The following is a 23,620-nucleotide window of genomic DNA, read 5'->3' on the forward strand; positions in this document are numbered from 1 at the left end:
AGCTTTCTCTTGATTTCTTGGCCGCAGTCTCCATTTGAACTGATGACCTCAGCAAGGTAAGCACAATCTTACCTTATAATTTCAATGTCTCTGTTGTCTGTGTTAAAGTTGTGTATTTCTTCTGTAGCCATGATTCTTATCTTCTTGATATTCAAATGAAGTCTTGCTTTGGCACTTCTTTCATTTTCATCAGAAGTAGTTTCAAATTGCTGCTCCTTTCTACCAGTAAGATGGTGTCATCTGTACCTCGTTATTGATTTATTCCACCAATTTTTACTTCTTCCTCAGTCTAGCTCAGTTTTTCCAGTGATGTGTTCTGCATACAGATTAAACAAATAGGGAGATAAAATGCACCTTTGTCTGACACCTTTGTCTCTAGGAAACCATTCTGTCTATCCATATTCCATCCTGAAAATGGCTTCCTATCCATAGTACGGGTGACTATCAGGACAATCAAGTGCTAAGGCACACCCAGTTCTTTCAGAGCTGTTAATGATCCTCGCAGTCAGTGGCTTTACTGTGGTTTATAAAACACAGACTCACCTTCTGAAATTCACTGGAGCACAACGGTATCCAACAAATGTTTGCAATTAGCTCTCGAGTGCCTCTCCATTTCTGAATCTAACATTTTCAAGTAACCAGGAGCAATTCCTGAACTTGCCATTGCTTCAAGGCAGGAACAGACGTCTTCATCCACTCAAAACAATTGTTCGCGATTTGCAAGGAACCATGCTGCACATGCTGGGGTGTATGAAATGAATCAAATATGAAATCTACCTTCAAAGGAGCTTAAAGTCAAGTAAAAGAAATGAGTTATGTGCATACAATGCAAAATGGAAAATGGATAAAGTGTTATGGCTCATCAGAAGAGATCACTCCTGACACAAGGGATAAGAGGAAGCTTCTTGGAGACAGTTCCATCTGAACACTGAAGAGTGGGTAACACTTGTACAAACGTAAGAATAAAGAACAATCCAAGCTGGAAGCTGATCAGCCGGAGGAGACGAAGATGAGGGTGAGACTGAGCCAAAGCGAAGTATGAAACAGGCTTTATTAGGGTCTGCAGGTGAGGTTCACTGGTCTCAAGGAAAGGGGCCAGAGAAGTCGCATGTGTCTGGGGTATAGGCGCGGTTTTTAAAGGTGTTGGCCCAGGATGTCGGTGGGGTTACAGGGCGGGGACTTTTCTGTTTGGCTGATCCCGCCGCCCGGAAAGCCTCTGCTGTAACTTTGGTCGTGAGCCGTGGGCCTTCTTAGGTATTGAGCCACCTTCCTGCTGGCGTAATGGCGCCCATGAGCAACCGAACAGAAGCAGATTAGGAAATGTATAAGAAAAGTATGAAGCATGGATGTCAAATCACAATCCAATTTGTCGAAGCTGTGCCATACTGCTCAATGCGTGCATCGCTGCCATCCTGGATAGGTCAAATCTTTGGCAAGCCGACTGTCTCATCTAGCACTTTTGGCTCCCACCCACTACTAAAAATGTCCCCCAGTAACATACACACAAAAAAATCATACACGTTTCCAATCTCCCTCCCTTAAAAACCACTCTAAAAGCAAATAGTATGTAAGACTGGAAGCTTAGGTCACATCATGGGACCTTAGATGTTTGGCTCTTTTGCTCTAGGAAATGGGAAGCTTTTTAAAAGTGATAAGAAAAGTAAGAGAATCAGGGGTATATTTCAGAAAGATTAATCTACCAGGGATATATAGAACTGGATTGGCATGAGGGGTAACTGGAGATAAGGACGCCAGTTAGGAGGCTATTATAGTGGTAGAGAAAAGATGTAATTAGGACCAGAACTATTTAAAAGGTGTTCTGTTCTACACAGCACACTATCCAGACCAATTTCAAATGACTCCCTAGTGTTCATGATTTACTCTAGTGTAATATGTCACTACCGTTCACGCCAGAGAAAGAATAGATTTTATGTGCTGAAAGAATCCCTACCTCGCTGCAAAGCTGAGCTAAGAAATTTTGCATGCAAGTATGCGGGTAGGTACCTTGCCTTGTTACATATGGACTAATTAGGAAGCACACTATTTGTCAAGGCATTAGCATAACAAATCAACTTAAAATGACACTTGAGAATAGGCCATTCAAAATGAAAAGCAAGATCATTAGTACATTTAAGTCTTTCAAGAGGAAAAAAAAAATCCATCAGACCTAAGGGAAACAGTCAACCTCTCAGCTAGGTGAAAAGCCAGAGGCTCTGTTTAGGCACCTTCTTATTTAGGGATCCAAAGTGAGTAATAAGCTTGATTGACAATAATTATTAAGTAACTACAGAATGCCTAATATGCACAGGCAATATATGAGACCCATTTAATATTCACAAAGACTATGACGTCAACAATAGCAACATTTTACAGATAAGGACCAGAGGTCAAACATGTTAAATCTCTCATCCGAGGCTAGTCACTACTAAGTCATAGAAATGGACTTGAAATCCAGGTCAGTGTGACTGTAAACCGCCAGCTTTCTACAATACTTAATCCAGAAATTACTAAAACGATGACAAGGCAAGTCATTTGAAGACACACGTAAATGGGACCGGCAAGAGGGCGAACAAATATGAACAGTCAGGGTCAAGAAGCCTTAAACAGAGGTTAAAGGCAGAATGTAATATCAAGTGCAAACTTCTGAGAAAGCCCAGCAGAGCCACTAGACTGAGCAAGAGTGGCTGCAAAGAAAAGATGGTACTACATTTTAGCAAGGTCTTTGAGGGTACAGATAATAGACAATGAAAACTGTCTTTCTCCTCTCACTCATGAAACGTATGAAGGCTCATCATGTACTTCTGCTATAGTCAAAAATTTCTACGCTGTAGTATAAAAATCTCAGAATCAACCGATTTTGTTCTGTCAGCTGACAGATACATTGGGCTTTCCCTTTTGACACCTTGAAATACATTCTACTCTAGAATTTACTGTGGTTATATGTTTTTGAAATCAAGAAGGTAACGTCCAATCTCATCCACTATAGTAGCTATCCTTCTGCTGCTCATTCTCATCTCTGTTCCCAGCTATGGACAACCTAATTTCCTCTCCCATCTATTCGGTGGCCGGGAAGGCTGGGCACCCCAGTCTGTGCTACAAGGCTAAAAGAACCCATTTCCAAAGTGGCTTTCTCTACTGAATCTTCCCTTAAGTTGAACAACTTTATCAACTCTTCCTGAGAGTTTTCCTAGCTCTTTCTGAGACTTTCTCCAGATAGCTTGCATATAATGTAGACATATTCAGCTAACGACAAAATGATTTTTTTACTAAATCCAATCCCTTCTGACATCTGAAGGCCTCATTTCCTGTTTACAGGGACTGATTCCCAGTCGTTAGTGGGAGGTGGGGAGGTAGGAGGTGCGGTGAGGACCTTGATCATAAGACAAAGCTACAACAACCGTGACTTCGCGACTTTCCTCTTAAGCGAGCTCCATGGGTATAACATCTTCACTTCAGTTATAAAATTCACTATTTGTGAACAACGATGAAAAGGGCCCCAGTGGCTAAAAATTAGGAGGCAAGTATGGAGAAGATTTCAGAAGAAATGTATCACAATTCTGTGGGTGACGGGCAGAAGAGGAATGTGCTTTCCCTGAACCCACAGATCTCAAAGGGTAAAAGGCCATCACAACATTCTTGAAACCAATCTGTCCCTGGGCAGAAATTTCCGTTCTGAGATGAAGTTAAATCGAGCCTCATTTGCATAAGTACTAGCTTGGAAAAGTGAACACAGCCCATATCCTCATTCCTGGGGCTTGGCCTTTCATGTCTCAAACCCCTGGTTGAAGAAATACCCACGTTTCATATCACATACCACCCCCCACACCTGGATGTGTAAATGGCACAGCAACTGGAACCGAACACACACACAAATGTCTCTCCTCAATTTCTTCACTACACTCATATACACATTACCACTTTAGCACATTTTAACAATTAATAAGCCTTTGATACACCATCCCCAAGAAAAGTCTGAAGACTATGAAAAGATTTACCAGATAATAGGAATATTTTATAATAATAATTCTGGTTTTGCCCAGGAAACTGCATACTGCATGGTCTGACCACCATAACACAAAAGTTCACCAAACACATGCTTTGAATTTAAAGCATTACTGCCACATGTATTTCTCACCTTCTTCAAACAAAAAGCCCAGGGTCTTAAATGAAACAAGAAAATAAATAATATAAGTAGATTTTAGTTTCAATAAATAACCAAAGTTAAAACATTAAAAATCAAGACGAAAACTGGCAGATATTTTAATTAGAGCAGTTTTAACAGCTATGCCATGTTTAAGGTCAATTCAAACAAATAAATTACTCGGATTCTGCCAAGTTTTGCCCTGGAACAACAGGACAGGAGCCAAAAAGATAAAGACATTATGCTACTTTGGCCAAAAGATGTGCGTGCAAGTCGATATAAATTCATGTGCCAATTAGAAAGCAGAGTTAGAAATACCTGTTTCTTATATAGACCAGTAAGTTTCTATTATGTAAACCAGTAAATTTCTATTAAGATGATATAGATTAAAGTCCTAACAATGTTCAGTTTCCTATGAAAAAATATTTCCAGTTTCAAAGGAAAAGCAAACTGATACAGGAACATCTGTACATCATTCCAGCTTTATAGTATGTCAACGGCATCCTGTTTATACTTACAGTCAGTGAGTTAAGTAGAATCCTACCTGCTTACAGTCATGAAATCTGTGCTTTATGACTACCGTGAACTTTTTTTGACTTTTTTTTTTAATCTTGAACAAATGTAGAGTTTTCTAGCTATTCGTCCTTCTGCTCCGTAATTCTACATTACAGTCACAGATTCAAAATGGGGTATAATGCCAGAGAATAAATTTATTTTTTTTCCTTCAAACTTTACTAGTTGCCACTTGCTAGCAGCATTATTTTGGGCAAGTTTACTGAACTATCTGTACCTCGGTTTCTTCAACCATAACTGGAAAGAACAAATTTTTTCAGTCACATACCATTAGCAGGATTAAATCTGTAATGTGTGTCAAGTACTTAGAAGCACTACCTGGCATCTTGGGAGCCATCAACACATGTTTATTACTCAAACAAAAACTCATAGATACAGACAACATTACAGTGGTTACCAGCAGGAAAGCAGGGTGAAGGGTACAGGGGGTCAAATATATGGTGACAAATTTGACTTTGGGTGGTGAACACAATGTAATATGCTGACGGTATATTATAGACTGTATACTTGAAACCTATAATTTTATTAACTAATGTCACCCTCAGTAAATTTAATAATAATAATAATAAACAGAAAACAAGACCACAAATGTTTATTACTGTTAATCAAACTTAATCCACTGTGAGTTCTAAGAAGTGGCAGCCAGCAACTACATAAACTAACAATGGAACCAACACTCAGAGGCATTCCCACCAGATCTTTCACACCTCATGGGACACCCACCAAAGTCCATGTTTAAAGCCTATTTTCAATTTCAGAAACGATTAAACTTCTGCACAAGTGTTCTGTCACTGAGGAGTTCTCGATGTTCAGCAGGCTTCCAAAATATCTATATGAGTGCTTCAAAGAAGTAGTTGGTATATTACTGCTGACTGCATTCCCTATGCCATGCTCCCCATCGCCATGAACATCAATCAACTACTATTTTGTACTTCTTTAACCCTTCACTGCTTTCTTCCACCTCCCCAGTCCTCTTCCCTCTGGCTGTCACCAGACTGTCTCTATATTTGTAAGCCTGTTTTTTTGATTAGTTTGTTCTTTTTGTTCCTTAGGTTCCACAAATAAATGAAATCACCGTATTTATCTTTGCTTGACTTATTTCACTCAGCATAGTAACTTCTAGGTCCATCCATGTCATTGCAAATGGTAGAATTTCATTTTTTTAAATGGCTGAGTAATATTCCATTGTATACATGAAACCATAATTTCTTTATCAACAGTGGTTTTAAAGAGATGATCTGAGCTGGGCTAGAATGAGCTGGGAAGCCAACCACTCCTATCAAGATAGCTGGTTTCTAAAAAGAACTTTGCTGGTTTCACCAAGCACTGCAATAACCTTCCAAGTTGTATTATATAATTAAGCATTAAAAAAATAAATGGTGGGACAGAAAGAAAGATTTAAGAAAGATTCAAGCCCAGCTGTGGAAAGCCAACAAATTTATGACATAAAATGATTGATGTTCTAGAATTTAAAAAATAAAGTTTAAGAAAAAGCATTAAAATAATAAAATAGCCATTTAGAAAAAGAAATGATGGAATTCATCTGAAATCCACACAAAAAAAGATACACACATATAGTCATAAAATAAATCTCCTACTTTAAAAGTAATCAAAGAAAATGAATGGTTTACATAAAGAGAAATAAAATATGGTAAACTGCGTGAAAGATGCACATCCTCAAAAGCAATTTTACATGCAAATGAAAACAATTCTAAAGTTCTGTTAATCTAGAAAATTAACAAAAATAGTGACAAAACTGGATTATATGTAAAAAAGTTTAAATATTTATGGATGCAGCCTGAAAATTAGCTTATATGCCCCCCTTTGACCTATTAACCCACTTTGAAGAGACAGCTCTAAAATAAATAATCTTAAATTGGGGGGTGGGGGGGAAAGGTACATGTTAAACACTGTTTACAAAAACAGGGGAAAAGTGGTTGCATGAACAGTTTTAAGTATCAGAATTCAAAGTAACATGTACACATTAGCCACAGTTGTCAGAAATTTAGAGATATCTACATAAATATTAGTTTGTCTTAAGGTCTTTGGAGTTTTGCTTAATCACCTTTTTAAGAAAATTTACCTGCACGGAGTTAATTTAATCTAAAGAGGCCATTATTACTCTCTAGAAATAAGAGATGGAAAACAGTTTGCTCATGATCATAAGAAAAGGTCACATGAAAGACTACACAACTCATAAGATGCCGCTGTCTCTGTTCTATATTCATTACTCAAGTAAATTTCACCAGTGCCAACATGAGAGAATACAGTTAGAATAACAAGATGTTTGCAAAACAGCTGCTTCGGAAGAGCCGTAAGCAGAGAAATGGGAGAAATGCTTCCTAATTTCACTAGGGCAGTCAGGCTACTCCCAGGAGTGAAGTGCGAAGGGAAGCCTGGCACACAGGAGCAGCGACAATGGAAATTAGGCCAGTCTCACAATTTCCTGAAATGCCAGTTCTTTTAAGATTGATTGATGCGTTCAAAGCAACATTTGATGATCCAAATTAACATGCTTTGCCAGAAAGGATGTTCACTTAAAAAGTGTGTGTGGTTTTGTTTTTTGAAAAAGAAATGTCATTCTTTATCACAAGACATAAAAGGTGTGTGTGTGTGCGCGCGCACGCACACGCAGGTATTAGTTTCCTAAGGCTACCGTAAAAATTACCACAAACTGATGCCTTAAAACAACACGGATTTATTCTCTCACAGTTCAGAGCTCAAAGTCCAAAATCGAGGTGTTGCCAGGACTGCGCTCCCGCTGAAGGCTCTAGGGAAGAAACCACCCTTCCTGCCTCTTCCTAGTTTCGGATGATCGCTGGCAATGCCTGACTTGCAGCTGCATCGTGCCTCTGTCGTCACATGGCCTACTGCATCTGTGTGTGTTTGTGTTCTACCCTCTTCTTGTAAGGGCACTAGTCACTAGATTCGGGGCCCAATCAAATCCAATAGACTTCATCTCAAAGAGCCTACTTCCAAATAATGTCATATTCACAGGCTCTTGGTGTTAGAACATATCTTTATGGGAGACATAATTCAATCCACACGATAGGGGGCAAATATATAACAATAAAATTCTCATCAAAGAAGCAGTAATGAGGGAGTGAAATTCCAGTTAATGTGAAAAGAAAGATCTTCACTTCTAAATACACATTTGTGGCCATTTCACATTGACTGAAAAACCTCAAATACCTAAGAAAATGCAAAAATCAGTTAAAACATCCCAAACCACTTTATTCCATCCATAACTTCTTTCGATTAATAAATAAGAATTTTCATTCCCAAGTAGACTGCTTGAATTTTGGGGGCTGAGACACTACTTTTATAACCAGCAAAAAATAGGTGAAAGGTTTTTCTGTAAGTCAGATGTGAATTTGCTTCTAAGAGTATTAACCTTGTTCTCTGAAGCCATCATCATTATAAAGGTGCTTGACGATTTTATATGTTAAACATAATGTGTTTGTACACACACTCATTTACACACAAGCACAACACTACCATCAGAATGTGCTCTTAGTCTAGGCAAAGTGTCTAATGTGTGCCAATCTAAGCTAAGCATAATAAAAATTTGATTTTATCTGTAAATTTTCAAATGAAAAAAAGTCTCCATTGTTAAACAGTGAAATATACTTGTTAACTGAAAGTAAGTGATTGGCACTATTACATCACAAAGGAAGAAATTGAAGACTAAGACATAAATTGTCTGACATTCAATGACCGCTCAGAGATGGACGGATGACTAAGGGTTCATTCTGCTATTGAAGCAAATTATTAAACACATGCCTCTGGTTTGTACAATTTGCTTACCAGACAGTGCCTGGAGATGTCTGTTTAGTATATTAGTAATTTAAAAAATGGAAACTACATGTTCCATTATTTCTAGGCAGCAAGTAAACAACAGCATCAAAATGGTCCTCTAACATGCCCTTTTTACATTTGTCAGCATTGTGGTAACACAGATGAGAAGCTAGGGCATTTTTTTAGTGAATTCTAATAATAAGTAAAATACGGTTAATGTTTTAGGATTGGATCCAGATCTAGTATAAACAGACATCAGATCTAACGAAGTCCATTTCTTCCAATCCTAAAAATTGCCATTTTAAACATGTTTTTGGTTTTTTCTCTTATATATTATATACATATAATAGACAATAAAGAGGCATTCCTCTAGAACTGAGGGCACAAAGCCCACTACCTACAGAAAAGGTTTTGTAAGCACAGAAAAATTTTCTTAAAGAATGGGTGAGGAAATCCTAAGCCTCTGTTCACACGGAAAAGGACCATTCATCTGAGTATTAAATCTAATTCTGACTAGTAAGAAAAGACACATCCACTCAGTCTCCTCCAGGTCTAAGTCTCCAAGATTCAAGGGCACAGCTCTTTCTTTATCTTGGTGAAGGTAAACAGCATTAAATCTAAATGAGTTTTCACTGAAATATGTGCTCCGCTCCCCTCCTCTAATGTCCCTCTGCATTATTATATTTGTGAAGACTATGCTTCCGATACATTTAAAATAGACAGCATCTTTTCCATCATCTACAATTCTCAAATGTTACATAAACTCTGAAGTGTTAAATGACATCCAATATGTATAAATGCACCAATGATGAACAGTGAAAAACACATATTTTTAAATAAATGGCCCGGCCAGAACCAAAGGAACAGAGGTGTTCCAAATCGACCAAGCAATTCACAAAGTCAGTAAAAATAGAGATGACACAGTGGGGGTTAGAACCAGATAATGATGCATAACGGAGTTATCGCATTTAATCAAATCTCATTCCTCTTCTAAGATGCACTATTATTTTATACGTCACTAAAAATAAAGCTGTCAGTTATGACTAAGTTTCATCCTAAAATCAGAGATGTTAACATGTGGGAAATGGGAAGGGATATATCTTTTCTTTTAAGAATTAAGAAATGGGGTATATTTCCAATAAAATCAAGAAGGAGGATATATTTCATAAGTGCAAAGCTTTATTTTTCATCTATCATAGCTGAAAATCTTATTAGCAAATACTACTTTATAGTTTATGCCCACCCCTTTTCATTATGTATCGTTCACCTCAAGTATAATCATTCTACCTGCAAGTGGACCTCACACAGGTAAGACTACACTGTGCCAACCACAAAGAAGCACGTGAAAACAGAAGGCACCTCGCTTACAACTTGGCCAAACATCACCCATCCAAATCGCTTATGCCAATCCAGGAAAAATAAAGAAACTTAAATTTCATCCTTAGGGAAACCAATGAGTATGTGTAGACCAAGAATTAGCCTGTGGCCCCCAAGCTGATCATTTTCTTTGCATTAACTTGGGGTGAATAATGATCAGAAGGCAATTGGCAGAGACACACAGCCCCCAGCTCTGTTTGATGTACGATCCTGTGACAACACGATTAGCAAGAACCATTTCTCTTACACCAAAATACTGAGTCCAGATGTCAACCTGGTGCCTGGAAAAGATGCTGCACAGTGACAGCTGTTTGATGCCTCCATGCTGAATAGCTGCATTCTGACCAGACACACGCTTAACCAAATGAGGTATATCAGTGCATTCATAAAGAAAACATTACCCAAAAAAAAAAAAAAAAAAAAAAGCCCACACAAAAAAACCTCTGGGCACCAAATTAAAAATTAGCACACATTCTTGCTTTTCCTATCTGCTTAAGTCATAATAAATAAACGGCAGTTTTGCAGAAAGATGATAAAGGGACTACTGCATTTTATGTAATTAAGCAATAAGCATATAGAAGCAATTAAGTATATAGCATGAAATAGCAATAAGCATTCAGCACAACACAAATTACTCAACACATTCATTTCACCACACTTTTTTAATTGAAAGAACTGGTGACCCAGATAAAGCACTGAATTGAAAATCAAGAGAATTTAAACAGTAAGATGTAGTGGTTACAAGTACAGCCTTTGGGCCAGGCCTGGATTCTATTCCTAGGGGTCCTACTTACCAGGTGTTTGACCTTGCTTAAGTAACAGCCTTTCCACGCCTCAGTTTCCTGACATGCAAAATAAAGATAATAAAACCTTCACCTCATAGGGCTTTGCTTTTGTGTGGAATCAAATTGTGCAGGAAAATTCTTACCTAGTTCCTGGCGCAGGGTAAATACAGTACATGCTACTGACCAGTCGTACTGGTTATAGCACTATCAAGCTATGTACCTCCCAACCCTCAAACAACCCTCCTGCTCTGAATTTCATTGTTTTGGTTTTTGTGCCTCTCCTAAAACACTTCTGTTCTACTCTATACTGTCTTTATTTGTGTTTAACCTTGACTCACCCGTGTACCAACCCCTATCTACTTTCAGAAACATCTTTGTACCATCCCCCTTCAGTAACTAATATGGTACTGAAAAATATTTAATTTCTATAGCACTGCTAGAGACAAATCTAGACAATGAATAAAGCATGAATGAACATAATTCTGTGGGTTTAAAACCAGACACTCAGTGCCTGGCATCCTGCACTCTGGTGAAGGTGAGTGGCGCGAAGCTGCAAGGCCAGGCGGGCCGAGGGGGTCAAAGCATTTCCAAGTCCCTCCAGTCAGAAGGATGCCTCTACGTAAATGCTTCGACTTAAAGGAGACACTAATGTGCTTCTGTGGACTTCTGCCAGCCCGACACATAAATATCCTTATCAGGAGGAGTCAAAAACTATTTAATTCATTACAGGCTGAGAGTTTAAATACCAAGAAAGGATTAAGCAATGCACAATCTAGTGGTGGGCTACAAAACGGCCCTGTTCCAGTTAATACAGCTACCTCTGTAACAAAAAAAGAATAGAGAGGATACACGAAGATGATACATACGAATGGAATTTCATATAAAAATGTATAAACCAATTTTCTTAAGAGTTTCCCAACATTATACAAGGAAAAGACATTTTGAAAAACCCTACTCAGGCACAAGGTACATGGAACAAACAGCCCTGGACGAGAAATATAAACTGGTCAAAACATACCTAGCAAAAGAGATACCAGAGAGGAACTGCCAGGAAAAAAAAGTGACCACAATTAACTAGACGTGCTGCTAGAGAGATAACAAAACAGCCCTCAGAATTCAGTAATAGCTCAGTAATCTAGGTTCAAAGTCGACCTATAAGAACTCAAAGGAGCAGGGCGAGCGTGCTTACATCCTGCCCTGGGCGAAAACGAGCATATGCCAGCTTGACCTGTGGACGGACAGCCCAGGCTTCTGATTAGTCACCGTCCTGAGAGAGCAGAGTTTAGTTGTTTAGCACTGTCACTTCTTAAAAACGCTCCACCTAATGCTCTGGGCTTCTCAAAACCAACCCGAGCCCTCCCTCTTGACCACTGCTAATGGTGGGTCTGCAGCTGACACATTTTCATGGGCAGTATCAAGACCTCATTTATTACCAATTCAGTCTCCTAATATTATGACTCTTATGGGGTGGGGTGGGGGGGCGGGGGGAGGGGTGAAGGCAGGGGAATGTCTTATAAATTCCAGAGGTGCAATGAACACAAAGAATTTGCCTCACATGCATATTTAATTTGCTGGAAGAAAACTGTATTCTCTCAGAGAGAAAGACTGGGGGTGGAGGGGACAGAGAGTGAGGATTTAAATACTGTTAGCTATCTATCCATCCCTGTTTCCATCCAAAGCTACTCAGAGAAAAAACTTTATTTTAAACTGTTCCTGGTCCCAGACAATGCATCTGACCACCCTAAAGCACTTTTGTTTGTGCAAAATGAAATAAAGTGATTTTTCAAGGGTAATTTTTCCTATATGCAATTTTTATCTCATACTCTGACCTTAGACTCTAGTCCCCAACAAGATACAACTCCATTGTAATTTGTCATTTTGATATTTAAATCACACACACACATACCCTCCTCTACACTTGACTGGCCAGAGAGTATGAACACTATACAAGTTCGAAACCAAAGAAAACGGGCTCTTCCAACCACAAGAACACTCAAAGACAAGAGGCCTTTTGCAAATCTTTAGTCGGTTTTATCATTTCATTTAAAAATACTCAAGTATCAGTATCATAAAACATTCTTTTGTTCTGTAATAGTCCCCCCAATGATTCCAATCATATGGCTATGCTACCAAGGCCACAATCACAAGACAAGAGATTATAAACTGCACATCAAGAGGTCCGGGCCGGGGAGGCAGGGGATCAATCCGGGTACCCCTCCAAAGAGAAAGGGAGGAAGGGTGGGAGGAAGGAATATTTACCTGCATCTCTAAGGCCTTTTGTAATCCTCAAACAGAGAGAGGCATGCTCTACCTCACAAGTTGGTTTTGAGGGGAAAATGATAAAAAACAAACACCTAGGTCCTTTGAGAATGAGCAGTAAACAAGGTATAGAAATAGTGAAAGGACGGAGTTTTATTAAAATCAGAGAATACTAACATTAACCTTAAGCAGCAAAGATGGAGGGTGACAGACTGTTAACGAGGTGCTGAGAGAGAAACAGGGCAGCCCGTCTCTGACCGACTGTTCCAGCTCGATACATATCCCAGGTTATACTGCAGCACATTCACTTATTCAACCTAGTTTTACCAGAAAATCATCTGCCATGTTCTGTTCCTTGAGGCTACGTATGAAATAAAGGTGAAGAAACTTAACTCTCTAGAAATAAGGTTTCAGAGAGTGCCTAGAAGGCAGTTAATTCTGTGGCTTATTATTATGTTCCTCTTTACACATCAAAACCAATGCTTCTAGGCCTGTGCTGTGGGTTTCAGTTGCAATTAAAAACATAAATACTGATGAACCATATATGTATGACTTTACTCTGATCTAGGATATATCCAGATTACAGAACTAAAGGAAACAAATATTAACTCCTGTTGATTCCTTAGAATAAGGGAGAAAAGGAAGTGGTTGGTATTAAGAACCCAAATACAATTATCACCCAGAAATTGAGTCTTCTTGGTCTACAGCATTGATCACCAAAGAAAGCCAATAGATTTATAGAATCATTATTAGAAACTAAGAGTTATTAGATCCTCATTAGCAGAGTCCAATTATAGAGAGAAAACCAAGCTATTTTAGCTGAGCAATAATTCCAAAGGAAAAAATAGAGCCTTCTTAATCACTTTCATTATCAAAACAGACTCCCTGCTGGAGCCTTTTAATTGGAAGTCTACCATTTTAAAGACATTTGCATTTTATCAAACTATATTGACAAGGGTAATAGAAATAGCTTCTAGCTCCTAGCTTCATATCTCCCAAATATGTAATGTCAGCTGTAGTGATCCACTGGAAACACCACACACACACACACACACACACACACACACACACGCCGTGGAAGACCAAGATAGGAAGCTGGGCCCCTGAAACAGAAGCATGTAGCTGGAAATCTCCCCAAGCTGGGAAGCAGCCCTTCTCCCCTTCATCTCTGCTATGTTAAAAGAGGGAAAGGAGGAGCAACATCACACCTAGTTTCTACCTATAAAATGTCCCAAAGATAAAAGGATGCCATTCACTAACAAATGAACAGAAATCAGAAAGAAGCATTATTGATGTGTGTGAGAAGATGAAGTTTTGCAAGTTAGACATTTTATACCCAAGATATATGTCTCTCCATCTTTCTCACATACTTTCTAAACGTGTAGGATGCCAGTGTTATTGCCATGAGCCATATTTTGTTATTTATTGAGGATATAAAAGTACACAGCACTTTACAAACCACAGAACACAGGCATTAGAGCCTGGAGGAACTCAGCCTAAATTAGACATGGACAGAGTGGTGAGAAAAACAGGAAAATATTTAGTTGCACCAAGTTCTTGGCAAGAATAATTCTGGGAGGCAGTATGAAAGGGACTATTAAGCTATGATTTGTAGAAGAGGAGTTCATACAAACCAGAATCAACCCATCAGTAACCCAAAGCCCTAACTCTTGAAGGTAGAGTTGATATCATCACAGCAATTCTATGGCAATTTCCACTTTTGGCATTAAACACAAATTTGGTTTTCTAATCATATGATGCCAAGTTCATTCATTCAAGTAATGTTAAGATGTAAATACTGAATAAACACTCAAACACATACAAAAGAAGGAAAGAAAAATGGATCAAAAAGTGACCTTATAATGGCTTTGGGAGAGCTATGTACCTGTTATATTAAGTTCAGCCATTACAAGTGATGGTTACAGGATTCTCATCACCTAAGGTAACCATCAAGTGCTTTATCTTCCTAGATAAATGAAAGACGTAAGCCCCTAAGAGAACTAAAACAAGAAATTCTCTCAATTGAGAGTACACACAAAAAGTTGTGTTCCCAGACATTTACAAGGTACCCCACCAACTCAATGAGCCACAGCTCAAAGTCTTCAGCCTCAAATTGTTTAAGTCTTAACCTTAGTCTTAATTTTAGTGTTCTCTGAGTTTATCAGCGATCTCGCAAAATGGACTGTTGGTATTGAGTTTTATCAATTACAAAGGTCTGATGCTGTCACACAATTTCTGATGTATCATTATTCCCACTTTGCAAAGAGCTCAAGGGACTTTCTCAAATACACGGTATGTTTCTGGGAAAGACAGAAGCCAGGTCATCAGAATACCAATCACGAATACTTTCCCAATGACCACTATTTTAATATAGCACCATAAATGGTCAAAAACAGCTAGGTTCATTTTTCTAAATGCAAGTCAAAAGTGCTCAGTAGAAATTAGAAATAACCTGGAGAATCCGTCAACCTCGAAGCTCAGTGAGGGCACACACAACAGAAAGTTTTGTGGTGCTATTTTTTCTGTAATATAAACTCCTAGACAGTCCAATGTTTTCACCATGTACTGTTAAATATCATCTGTGGCCAATACTGAAAAGAATCACCTAACTGATTTTGATGGCCTTTTCATAAACTTCCCTTTAGTCTCCCAAAAAGCATGATACCAATTCGTTGTAAACTCAGGCTTTAATCTCCTCCCATTCATCAGCAGTGACACCAGCCCCTTCTTTATTCAAGGAGGAAGCCATCTGCAATAGTTCTCCCCAATTTCCCCTGAAATTTTAGCTCAACTGCCTGGTTTCTGAACCCACAGCAATGGGAGCAATTTACCTCGATTGACTTCACCAGCCACTGTTGCAATTTAGCTAAGACATTTCCCAGGGGCCCATTAGAAAAGGTTCCAATTTGAAAAACTCATATGTGATCCTACAGACCAGTCCCGGAAACATCGGTTGGTACCAACTTACAAATTATTCTTTTTCTGATCCCAAATCCTTCACTTTGACACAGAAATGCAAAAAGGAAATTTTAAAAAGACAAGATTTCTGAAAATTAGCTCAAACGTACAAACATTAAAGGGCATCCTGATAAAAAACCTCAGCCTGCTTGCTACGTGCACATCAAGGTTCTGTTTGGTTTTGTTATTCAATGCTACACCAAGCAAACTGAAGATGGCGGCCCAGGGCAGAAGAAGCCTTCAATAGCATCTGCAATACAGCAGCATCAGAAACCTAATGAAAATGTGAAGTTCCTTCCAGAGTTAAGGACCATGAAAAGCCAAATCGCCCTATTAAAGTACTTCACACATGCACAGACACTGCACCTACTCAATGGAGCTAACGAAAGAAAGGTGAGAGCACACATTACGTAGGAATGGGCAAATGGGTGGGCGAGAGCTCTTCCAGCAAAAGACAGAAAACGCGTTTTAAATATCAATAGGTAAAAAGTCAGTTGCGACCTTCCGATTGCGAAAGCCGTAATATTGTGATGGGAATAAAATGCTACCCCGTAACGAATTACATCATTACTTGAAATTAGTCTTAATAGGCCTTGATTAGATATTTTAGTAGGTCTCAGTCTATACATTTTTAGAATACTGGAAATAGAACATATAAAAAGTGTCATTATCACTTAAAATAATGTTATCGAAAATTAAGTTAGTAAACAGAACAGCCTCAGTTTGGGATTTTTGTCCATAAGTTTTTCTTTAAAAAAAAATGAGCATCTGCTATCAAATGGCAATGAATCAATGAGCCAATATCAAGTTACTATTATTAATTACTATTATAGAATGTGTATTTTGGTGGACAGATACACTTAATTTTATATACCTTATGTATAACACATTTTCTACCTGGAGAATTATTCCAAATTAAAATGACAGCATTAAATATTTTTATGAACCATGAGTTCTAGGAGTTTTGCCACCTGAACATGTTTGGGAGCCGATGCTGTTATTTATCAAACTTAATGGTGGCAGAGTCCCAAATGTTCAGAACAGCTCACATTACATATTAAACAAGGGACTCCCAGGATACACAATTTAGATGCAATAATTCTGTGCTCTGACATGGGTAAAAAATCCAGGGATTTCTTATCCTTCTTAAGTAGAAAGAGAGCATCTGTGCTCTTTTAGGCTGGTACTTTCATCTAAGTTTCAACTTTAAGTGACTAAAATAAGTGAACCGTCAGAGAAACTGATTTATAGATGGTACCTTTATCTACAGTACCACCCACGATCTATAGCCACACACACTTCAAGTCAAGATTTCCACAGGATTCAAGTAGCATATTCAAAGTGATTCGCAACTTCACGTGGGAAATACTGTTGTTACAGCAGATCTCAAAAGGCAGACCAAAGACCTCTGCTCCTCTCTTTCCCATCCTTTCCAATTACTTATAAGAGGCTAGAATTTCTTCAGATTTTTCAAACAAAATAACATTACAAAACAGGAAAAATGCAGAAGCAGATATAAGATTCCAGTCACACAAGTAATCAAAACAGCATGGTACTGGCATAAAAACAGATACATTGATCAATGGAAATGAACAGAAAGCCCAGAAATAAATCCACGCCTATATGGTCATGTAATCTATGATAAAGGCAGCAAGAATATACAATGGGCTAAGGACAGTCTCTTCACCAAATGATGTTGGGAAAACTGAATACATACAAAAAAAATGAAACCGGACCACCTTCTTACATCATATACAAAAATCAACTCAAAATGGATTAAACACTTAAATATAAGACTGAAACTATAAAACTTCTAGAAGAAAACATAGGCAGCAAACTCTCTAATACTGTTATTAATTTTTTTCCTGATACATCTCCTCGGGCAAGGGAAACAAAAGAAAATTTAAAAATGAGACTTTATCAAAATAAAAAAATTTTTGCACAGCAAAGGAAACTATCAACAAAATGAAAAGACAACCTACTGAATGGGAGAAGATTCCTGTCTATGGTATACCTGATATGGGGTTAATATCCAAAATTTATGAAGAACTCATATAAGTTAACAACAACAACAAAAATACAAACAATCCAATTAAAAAATAGGCAGAAGACCTGAGTAGGTATTTCTCCAAAGAGGACATACAGATGTCCAACAGACATTTGAAAGGATGCTCAAGATACTAATTATCAGAGAAATACAAATTAAAACCACAATGAGATATCACTTCACACCTGTCAGAATGGCTACCCTCAATAAATCAAAAAACAAGTGTTAGTGAGGACGTGGAGAAAAGGGATCCCTCGTATACTGTTGGTGGGATTGCAAAATGGTGCAGCCACTATGGAAAAGAGCTTGAATGTTACTCAGAAAATTAAGAATGGAGCTATCATTGACCCAGAAATTGCAGTTCTGGGTATTTACCCAGAGAAAAAACAAAACTAATTTGTAAAGGTCTATGCACCCCTGTGTTCACTGCAGTGCTATTCACAATAGCCAAGATAACAAAGCAACCTAAGTGCCCAACAACAGACAACTGGATAAAGAACTTATGGTACATACATATAATGGAATATAACTGAGCCATAAAAAAAGAATTCTTACCATTCGCAAGGACATGGATGGACCTAGAGAGTATTATGCTGAGTGACACAAGTCAGAGAAAGATAAATAACGTATGATTTCAGTTATATGTGGAATCTAAGGTACAAAAAGAACAAACTAAATTAAAAGAGACTCATAGATAGTACAAACTGAGGGCTGGGTGGAAAAGGTGGAGGGATGAAGTACAAACCAGTAGCTATAAAACAGTCACAGAGACGTAGAGTACAGCATAGGGAATACAGTCAATTTTACTGTAATGGCTGTGTGTAGAGCCAGATGGGTGCTGGAGTAATCGGGGGGATCACTTCATAAACCATATCAATGTCTAACCACTGTACTGTATACCTGAAACTAATATAATATATATATAAATTTTTTAGATTCCAGACACACATTAAACAGGTTTGCAAAAAAAAAAAAAAGTAATATGTCACTTTTTAAAGTTATTTTTCATAAAAACTTATTTGTGTTAACATATAACATGCATATTGTTATTTTTTTAAAGAATTAAATATTTTTAAATGTCTCAGTCATTTCCAGTATTGTATGCCAACAGATATAATTAATCCACATTAACAAGTTCTTCGGATCCTCAATAATTTTTAATAATATGCAGGAGTCCTCAAACCGAAAAGTTTAAGAACCATTTTTCAAAGGAATTCAAGAGATAAACTAAAGTTACTGACAGTGTAAGAGATGTAAGTAATCTTTGAGCATCTTTCCATATGTCTATTGGCCATCTATATGTCCTTTTAGGAGAAATATCGATGCAGGAGAGCCTTACGATGAAGATTCCTCATCGAAAATCATCTTTTAAATAGGAGAGTCATTTAACATAGACAAATCTGGTAAAAAGAATACCTTAAAGGAAATTGAAATGAAAACAAATTCACTCTTCTCTTTAACCAAACACAATTGTTTAACCCTGGTCTAAAAATAGTTCCCTTTCAGTCTTACCCTATACTCATGTTTTTGTACAATTATAATTGTAATACAAACAGATTGATCTCTGCTGTTTTGATCATTTTACATTGTATTCTAAATAATCTTCCCAGTAAGCATGTAACCTAATTTTGATAGATACAAAATTGGAATGCATAGTTATACATAAGTAAAAATTCTGCAATTTGTACACTTAATATTTCTACATTGTACTAAAATAATTCAATTTTTAAAAATCTTTATGGACCACTGATATTCCAGAATTTACTTAATGTAGCCCCTGTTTCTGGCTATTCAGATTACTACTACTTTTTCTGAGATTGTGCTGTGAACATCTTCAGAAACAGGATTGGCTCTTTAAATCCTTTTCTTAAATAGAGCTATACGAGGATGATTACACTGATAAAGACTATGCATGTTTTAAGAAGCCACCCACATCTTTAGCCAGTTTGACTGCTTGGACCCAATAGCAAAGAACAGGATTCCATTACACATTCAATTCTTTTCCACAATTATGACTTGAAAATAAAAAGAACGAAAATTTACAAACAGAAAAACAGCTCTAAGTTCAATGTAGAAGTTAGTTAAGAGTGTTAAGCCTTCTTCAGATGGCAGCCAGAATCATGTGTCAAGCCTAACTTGGGGCTGGCATAGCTTGCTGTAAACATAAAGCCTAGGGCAAAAAAAAAGTCTTCTCTGCCAGAATAAGCTGCTTGATACATTTGGGTTACTGTTATGCACTCAATTGTACCTCCTTAAATTCATGTTGAATCTCAGAACATGACTATATTTGTAGACAAGAGCTTTTAAGAGGTGATTAAGTTAAATGAGGACAGTAGAGTGGGCCCTTATCTAATCTGAAAGGTGTATGTATAAGAAGGTTCGAACAAAGAGACACCACGGTCACATGTACAGAGAGATGATCCAAGAGAGTGGCGAGCTGCAAGCCAAGGAGAGGGGCCTTGGAAGAAACCAAACACAGTAACACCTTGATCGTGGTCTTCTAGCTTCCAGAACTATGAGAAAATAAATTTCTGTTTTTAAGCCATTTAGTGTGTGCTAGTTTGGTAGGGCTGCCATTATAACATAATGCAGTTACCGATCTGACCCTTGAGGACATTTCTATGCTCTTCCAACTAGTCCAAATCCTTTCATTTACAGATGATGAAATCAAGCTCTATGAGGTTAGACTTTTCACCTGTGACTGAAAAACAAGGAAGGAGAGTATCAAGGGAGAGAACCTGGATCTCTTCTCACACCAAAGCTCTCGCCACCACATTACAAGAACTATTATAAATAAGAGTCCCAGATATTTCTGGGCATCAATACTGAAGATGTACAATTTAATCTTAAGTCAATTAATTTTTGGAACATGATTCTTGAGGATGCTCAATAAAAGCCAGTAGTTATGAACAGCAAACCTTTGGAGAATACTCTACAAATTATGCCTGCTATACCAAAAAAAAATAAAAGTGCCTTCAAAGAAAAACTGAAACAGAATCATTTAAAAAGACACAAGGGCTTTGAACATAAGAGGAAGGATGGAGCTAATTTTAACAGCTTTCAAAAGAAAAATGGGTGTTAAGAATGAGGTCAAATGACCACTAAGACCAGAAAGATGCTAGTGTGGATAAAGATATTTAATCAAAACTAGAACTTTCAGGTTCTCAAAGCTTATGGAAAAGGTTGGAAGAGATTGAATGTTACAGAACACTTTAAATATGACTAAGCATCTATTTTAAATGTCCATGTCTCTGTAGATCTATCCTTGGCATGTTAAACATTTTTTTGGTTTAGCTTTCCTTCCTTAGTTGACACTTTCTCAGCCAACTGAGGAGGTAAAGTGTCCCAATATACCAGATGAGATGGTGGCCACAGCTTTCCCACCTTGAAATTCAAAAATAACTCGCAAAACTACAGCTGGTCAAATGATTACCATGCACAGCATTAGTTATTGATCCCTCGGGTGTAGGGATTTGCTTACAAAAGAACTCACAAACAAATGTTAAAAGCAATTTCCTCCACAAAACCTTCACCCCTCATAAAAAAAAAGAAATGTTTGGGTTTGAAGATGGTTAACGTAGTGAAGGGAAGTTGAACTGTAATTAGAGGCCAGCAAAATACTCAAAATTGTTCAGCATGCTTATCTTATTATACTTAATGGCCAAAGCAGTAGTAGTAGATGGCCTAGAAAACCATATGATGAAAATGGTGATTTCCAGAAGTCCTAGTTAAGGTATATATGGACAGCAAAAAACCACTTGAAATCTATTTTTGAAAATTTAAAATACTTTAAATGTGCTCTACAAATTATTGTGCTATAAACTGATATTCCGATGACATACAATATGTTTAGACTATAGTGTGCAATTACAACGCAGTTTCTAGTTCATCAGGTCTGTATCACTACTACACATAATGCCACATGAAAAAGCCAGGCACAAACGGGTACCTAATGTACGATTCTATTTAATGAAGCGCAAGAATAGGCAAAACTAATTGATGATGATATAGAGATCAGAACAGTGGTTACCTCAAGGCATTAAAAAACATATATGCACCATCTGGGAACGGGCACCTTATGGGAAGCTAAAATAGTCTTTCAATTTGGGTGGTATACATCGGTGTACACATACCTAAAAATTCATCGAGGTGCACATTAAGATATCTGTACATTATACACATGACTGGATATTTCATCTCAATTAAAAAGTTTCTTTAAAAAGCTTTCAGAGCAACACAATTTACATTTAACACGCGAAAACTAACTTTTATTAACATTGGTAGTAGAATCCAGAAATTCCTTGAAATTTGTACCACTCTGTAACTATACTGTTATTTCCAGTAGCAGCTGGCAATTCTGCCTTTTAAAAATGGAACAGTGTATCTAATTTGTTTGGGGGGCCAGGTATACAAGTTGAAGAAGCCCAGATCCTATGCTGCCACTGTCCCTGGAAGTAGATAAACTGTGGAGGGCAAGAATCTCAGAGGAATGGCTAAAGCAGAGGCTGGTGACAACAAGGAACTAACTGAAGACCCGCAGGAAGATACGAGGAGCAGGGGACGGGCAATGAAAGAACTGGAGGCTCCACATTCTGGGAACTCAGCTTCTGCTTCAACGGAATAAAGACAGAATGGAAAACATACCGTAACTATTCTCTAATCTATGATTTTTTTTAAATTATACAAAATGCACTTACAGATCTTACCTGCTGTCAACTCACCCCCCCCCCCCGCCACACCCCAATCTGCTTTAAAACACACAGGTCTCATGTATGTAAAGCAGATGCAGTGAGGGAGATACCAGGGAGAGGAAATGAGGGGTAACAGGCAGCAACATCACAATTGTTGGGGTACAAATAGTGAATGATCCCCAAACACGATATATCAAATCAACGCTATGGAGGCAGAAGCAAGCCTCAATCACTTGCTGTTTTAGATTTACTAAGATATTTTAAGTGAACTTTTCATGCAAGAGCCCTAAGTTCCTGTCTGCCACATTAACTTGGTGCAGTTTATAGCCTGCACTGTCTAAATGTCTGCATGTTGGTAAGCTACACAAGTGACAAGAACCTGCTACATTGCTATATTCCTTACCCAGTGTCCTGCAAAGAAAGAAAAGCCCCCTGTTCTTACCTCTCAAGCTCTGAAACGTAACACATTTGGCTGAAATTACCCCAATATCTGTGTACTCTTACGGAATCTGAAACTCCCTGGTTCATATGCTGGATCATTCCCCATGCTGGGAACACCTCGGAACCCAGAATTGGATTACCCAGAGTTCATAGGAAACCTCTTCCTTAGCTACCTGGACTAACCCAGTTTCTCTTGGATGACAAATTCTTTTTACAAACATAGTTGCTTCTAGTTAACATCCAAGATTCAACTACCTCAAATTCCCAAGTTCATATATATAAGAACATGAGAATTTGAAATTAGAAAACTGCAGATAGAGGGCAGAAAAATATAATCCATCTCCCCACAGGCCCCAGAACTCTCCCAGCTCTAGACAGATTTAAGACAACAGCTCCTGTACTTGTAATTGGTTTGTAAAAACCAAAAGTTTATCTACTGCCCACTGGCATTTATCAGTGCTAACACTTCAAAGGCTAATGCAACTGCTCATTTTATTTGAGCTCCATAAATCCTTGAACATTCCTTAAGTATTTTCCAATTCAAATCCGG

General features: G+C 37.9%; 1 protein-coding gene across 1 annotated transcript in view; it reads right to left on the reverse strand.

The window, feature by feature from the left end:
- Positions 1-23,620, reverse strand: part of SND1 (staphylococcal nuclease and tudor domain containing 1) — a 387,820-nt gene that overhangs the window by 277,287 nt on the left and 86,913 nt on the right. The window lies entirely within an intron of this gene.

This window comes from Rousettus aegyptiacus, unplaced genomic scaffold (assembly GCF_014176215.1).
Source record: "Rousettus aegyptiacus isolate mRouAeg1 unplaced genomic scaffold, mRouAeg1.p scaffold_m13_p_13, whole genome shotgun sequence".
In the NCBI taxonomy this organism is placed as follows: Eukaryota; Metazoa; Chordata; class Mammalia; order Chiroptera; family Pteropodidae; genus Rousettus; species Rousettus aegyptiacus.